This window comes from Lacerta agilis, chromosome 2 (assembly GCF_009819535.1).
Source record: "Lacerta agilis isolate rLacAgi1 chromosome 2, rLacAgi1.pri, whole genome shotgun sequence".
NCBI classification, from domain to species: domain Eukaryota; kingdom Metazoa; phylum Chordata; class Lepidosauria; order Squamata; family Lacertidae; genus Lacerta; species Lacerta agilis.
This window is the reverse complement of record NC_046313.1, coordinates 21,342,900-21,348,899: the sequence shown is the minus strand read 5'-3', so window position 1 is coordinate 21,348,899 and position 6,000 is coordinate 21,342,900.

Sequence of the window (6,000 nt, the reverse complement as noted above, 5' to 3'; positions counted from 1 at the left end):
AAGACTCTTAGTTTTGGGAGGGATTCCAGCATCACACAATTATCACTGAATGTAGCATTTTTTACTTAGTTTTTAACCTTTATCAGACTGGCATGGCCAAACCTGGCCCTCCAGCTGTTTTGGGACTACAATTCCCATCATTCCTGACCACTGGTCCTGTTAGCTAGGGATGATGGGAGTCATAGTCCCAAAACAGCTGGAGGGCCAGGTTTGGCCATCCTTGGAAGCAACGTTTTGTATTTTATCACTTCCCCTAAAACTGATGGATACAATCCAGTGCCGGATTTACGTATAAGCTAAACAAACTATAGCTTAGGACTCCACTCTCTTGGGGGGGGGGCAAAAAAACCCCTACATACAGCAACAGTGGTTTGTGTTGTGTTGTGCAGGCTCCTATGATGTAAGTAATGGGCTAGCCTGTTCCCTAAATTATCACTGGCATGTATTCAACACAAAAAACAGTGACAATTTGTTGTTGACAAAGGGCAGCTGGACATATAAAGGGCCCCATTACCTTTAGTAGCTTAGGGATTCATCAAACCTAAATCCAGCCCTGATACAATCTAAAAAAAAGTTAGCTGCAGATGAAGCCTAAACTAGATGTGACTTTTCTCTTCTCTAAAGTGGTTCCGTTTTTTACTTCATGCGCAATTCTTAAAGATAGCTCCATATGCAAGTCAATTAAGTACTTGATTTAGCTGAGAGGAGACCTGAGGGGGGTGGGGTGGGCAATTTAAATAAGCCTGCAATGCTAATTGTGGGGATAACCAACATCTGGGACAGCCAGTAATTCCCGGAGTGCCTGCTCCCACTGGACGTGAATGGGTCCGTTGGTTATGAATCTGAAGGTCATGAGATTGTTGTTGGAGTTCTGAAGGTTTCCTTGGAGTCGCGAAGGCTCCTCTGGAGTTACGAAGGCTTGAAGTTCCAAAAAGAAAAGAATAGAAGCGGTGGCCAAAACTAAGAAGGCGGCCAAACAAAACTTTAAAATAAAATGAAATAAGAGACTGCAGTCAATGGTGGAGTTGCAAGTTCCCAGCTACTGCTCTGTGCGTCTTAGTTTTCCTTTCGCTTTCTGTCTCTCTTGGCTTGTCTCGCACGGCTGTTCTCTCTTGGCTTGTCTCGCGCACTCTACACACCACTACAGAGAGCAGGGGCCTTTTATTAGTAAACTGAACAACGTCATAACATTATCAATAACCAATCACAACGCTGTATCTGGGTGAGTTTCCGGGTGGGAAACTTCTTACTGACCGTTACTGAGGCTGTTTTTGGCGCGCTTTGCTGCTAGCGCGGAGGGATCCAGGCAGCAAACTTCTGCCGGATCTCCTTGCCTTCTGCGCATAGCGCAGAAGGTTACCTAAACTGCGGCAAGGTGCAGGAGCACCTGAAAACGTATTCCCACAGCTAATAGTGGACTGCATTGCAGGGATATTGTAACTGACTCTCAACACAGCCCTTCCGCTTGCAGTAGGGCATATTACAGTGAACCGCACTGTAGGGATGTTGTATCCTGCTGCCTGCAGTGTGGGGATAGAAGCAATGGATAACACCCTCTGCATTTCTGCCTAACATCCAACCTGAAACAGAGTCCTAATGCCTCTGAACAACACAGAAATCACATAAAGCCTTGACTACACTGCAGGGCTATAGTAGGTGTTGCTGTACTTGGGGATAATTCACTTTGGAATTCCATTGGCAGGGTTGTTTTGTAATAACCACACTAAATAAGAACTTAGAAGAGCAGGAACTCTTTGTTGGGGAGGGTGGATGCACTGGTGTCCAAGCCCAGCAATATTAAGGGTCCCCCCCCCCCACTGATTTCTATGGGCAGCTATTGACATCTTTTCCTGGGGATATTTAAAAACAGCTTCTTACTGTGAACTAGGAAGCGCCCTATCCTGACAATGAGAGGGATCTGTCTGTTGTTGTTGTTCAGTCGTTCAGTCGTGTCCGACTCTTTGTGACCTCATGGACCAGAGCACGCCAGGCATGCCTATCTTTCACTGCCTCCCGCAGTTTGGATCTGTCTACCCCATTTCTATTTATATTGCTTCTCATTTTCTACACACTCCATTCCATCTCCTCCACCCCAGTTTTTAACCTCCCTCTCCAACAGTCAAGTTGGCATTAACGGACACTGAGCATGCTTAGCCATCATGGGGACATTTTAGGGTCCTTCCCCCTCTAATTCCCCTCTACTTCTCCAAACTACCCCAGGTTTGCCAAGACCTCCTTCCTTGTGATGGGCACTGCTGATTTGTCTCCATTAACTGTGGGCCCTCATCCTTGAAGATTAGAAACAGAATGTGAGATGGTGTCAACTGATGTTTCACTAGACTTCTCCGTTACTTCGAATCGTCCGTCTCCCCGTTTTCGTGGAAGCCTTGTCAGTACGGAAAGTCTGAACCATTTAATGCTGGAAAGTGAATGGAATGTCTTTGTCTGGAAAGAAGGGGGAGGATTAGGACACACACACCCCAAATCCCGGGGGTGTTGTTGATCCTCAAAGGTCTACCTTCCACTTCAGGTCTTTCTCGAGGGAAGAGATTCTCCATGTTATGTGTCTTTGCACATGTAAGGGTGGTTTAGGATCACAGCCCTCAGCGAAGCAAAGGTTGCGAGGGGGCTGTAACGAGAATAGGTACCTTGTTATCTGAAACTGAAAATGTACTCTGGAGAGGAGAGAAGTGGTGTCAGAATGAAGAGATGGCTGGCAGGGTGAGGTGGAGGAGAGGAATCATAGAATTGCAGAGCTATGTTGATAAAACTTGTTAGTGAGGGACAATTGGATTAGTGGTGGGATTCTGGCTATGAAGTCCTTTGGGTAGTGGGAAAGGTGTGTGTGTGTGTGTGTGTGTGTGTGTGTGTGAACAATAATCTTGTTCTCTCTCTCTCTCTCTCTCTCTCTCCCCCCCCCCCCGCACTTCATGGTCAAAAGAAGGCCCCATAGCCAAAACATCAGCCCTTCTAATCTTTTCTTTTCTCTAGGCCCCCCCACCCCACCCGCAGCATGTACTTTATTAACCCCCTTTTCTCATTTAACTGCTTTGAATAGCTCAGTGGGTAGCATCCTTCTTAGAAAGTGAAGACTCGGCTCGCTGGTGGGGGTGTGGGCGGCGGGGCGGTGGGGGGGGGGGAGAGAGAAAGAGAGAGAGAGCTTCCTTGGAGATGAGATGTCAGAAGAGAAATGCAGACAAACACCCAGCCCTGGCCTAGAGAAAGAAAAGCCCCCTCTGTAATCCTGTCTGCAGTGTCCTCATGACCACAGGCTCCAAGGTAGCCAGGAATTCCAGGTCCCCCTTTTGAGGGAAGACAAATGGTGAGATTTGGAAGAACCGGGTCACTGGGGCAGCTCCTTCTAAGCTCTGCAGGCATGGAAGGGATATTTTCTTTCTTTTTTCTTTTTTTAAAAAAGTAATCTCTCTGCAGCGTTTTTGCTAGTAAACTAAATTAGAGGGAGGAATGAAAGGGCCCCTTGGATAGGATCCAGGCAGCGCAAAGAGGAGAGGGCTTGCATGTTTGAGGTCACACTTAAGCTTGGGCAAGTTTGTTTATTTATATTTAAATGTAATGGTTGCTTTGTGGCCACAGGGGCTCTCAAAAGAGGCTTACAATAATAATAATAATTATTATAATAATAATAATTTAAAAAGCGACAGTAGAAGTATCATGAAACTAATTCCTTAAAGGCAATGCACAATTGTGTAGAGTCCATGGGAAAATGCCTTATATATATCCGGTCCATCTAGCCCATTACTGTTGACTCTGACTGGCAGCAGCTCTCCAGGTTGAGGTCTTTCACATCATCTATATTTCCTCTTCAACCAGGCTTTGGGCTGATTAATATTCTACAGCCTTTTAAATGTGTGTGTGGGAAGCGGGGGAGTCGCCGTGTTGCTGTTTTGTTTTATTTACTTGTTTTTTGTGTCCTGTATTTTATTCTGTGATCTTAGGGTGAAGGGCAGTATTTAATCTAATAAACAAAATAAAAATAAAATCCACTAGCTAATTTCTCCCAATAAGGAGAGCGAGGAGCATTTTTATCACAGGTGATCCCAAAATGAGTGATAAATGGTTCATCTGCACCCCCCCTATAAACTTTTTAGTCCTGCCTTGGCAGTTTTGTTCCAAACAGAAAATAAGTCTCTACAAAAATAAGGCTATAGATGTGGCTCTCCACATCTTTATTGCTCTTTGATTTGACAACTGCACACGCACACACGCACACACGTCTGGTTCACACATCACATTCAGCCATCATTAATATAAACTATGGTTTAAGATAAACACACAGTGTGTGTGACTTCTCCCCTGCTCCTCACCATGGTCTGCTTAGCGTTACATCCAAATCCAAGTTCATGCTTTGTCCTGCCCCCCGCCCCCCGAAACAAACTATGAGCAGTAAGCCGAGAACAAACCTTGGATGTGTGTTGTCTGGTGACCAACAAACCACAAGTTTGGATTTGAGCACAATACTAAGCCAGATCATGGTTTGTTTTCAGGTGGCAGCAGCGGCAGCAGAGGAGGAGGAGCTAAGTGCATACTATTTCAGCTAGAAGCGGTTTAGTCATGCTGGCCACATAATCCGGGAAAGCTGTCTGTGGACAAACACCGGCTCCCTCGTAGATGAGCACCACACCCCATAGTCAAATTTGACTGCACATAACCGTCCAGGGGGTCCTTTACCTTTTTTTTTTTTACCTATTTCAGTAGCATGCATGTTTACGTTAAATCGTAGTATATTTTAACTATGTTTTAACGCAATGTGCAAACTGCCTTCGTTCATTCTGCAGTTCCCCATTCTTCAGTTCAGACTGGGCAAGACCAGAACCACCTAAGAAATACCGCCGGGGTGGAGAACCTCAGGCTAGGGGGCAGAGTGTGGCCCTCAAGGCTTTTCCTTCTGGTCCTTGGGACTCTTCCCAAGCTACACACCCTCTCCCTAGCCCACACACCTCACCAGTTCTGCTTTGTACCCTCCTTAAGTATTTTTTTTCCTGGATGAAATGTGTCCTTGAACTTTGATATTGCTTCCTGTTTGCCTGATTGGAGGGTGTGCGAGTGTGTGTAGAAACACACAAAGGGAACAAAGGGAAAAGTCACATTTGCTGCTCCACCCAGTTTTGCTATAGGCCTCGCCCACTACTGGTTTGTGCCACACACCCCCCCCCAGCAGGCTGCCTAGAACCACCTGCCTGATACACGTATGGCAGGGTACATGCCATTTTCTAGTTATTATTATAATCTTTACAATTACCCTGCTCCTTAAGGCAGCACTGTTGTCTTTTATATTGCAGGTGTGTGTGTGTGTGTGTGTGTAAAATAGGGTTGCCAGACATTTCCTATTTTGGGCATCCTACATACCCACCTGGTATAATTTTACATTTTAAAGCAAATGTCCCAGATTTGGGTGTTGTTGTTGTTTTTTTTAAAAAAAATGTGCATGGGTGGCTCTGGCACGGACGACCCAGGCTCTGGCATGGGCATGGGCAGCTTGGGCTTGGTGGCAGAGAGGCTATCAGGTGATTGCCCTCGAAAAGCTCAACCACTTTTTGTGTCTGGATTTTTACCTCTTGAAATATGGCAACCCTAAAACATGGCAGAGCGTGGCTTGCCTAAGAGTTTGTGGCAGAGGTTACCAGAGACTCCCCGATTCATCGCTTACTCACTTAGCCACTATGCTGCACTACCTGTTGCAATTTCACCCCCTCGTCACCCGATTACTGAACACTTAGTCATAGAACCGTAGAGTTGGAAGGGACCCCAAGGATAATCTAAGTGCAGCCCTTTACAATGCAGGAATCTCAGCTAAAGCATCCATGACAGATGGCCATCCAACCTCTGTTTAAAATCCTCCAAGGAAGAAGTCCAAAATCTCTCATGGGAGACCGTTCCACTGTCGAACAGTTCTTATGGTTTGACAGCAAGAGTCGAACATATCTTGCAAATGTGAACCAATTCTATGTTAAACAGCTGGAATATGGTTCCCTGGATGAG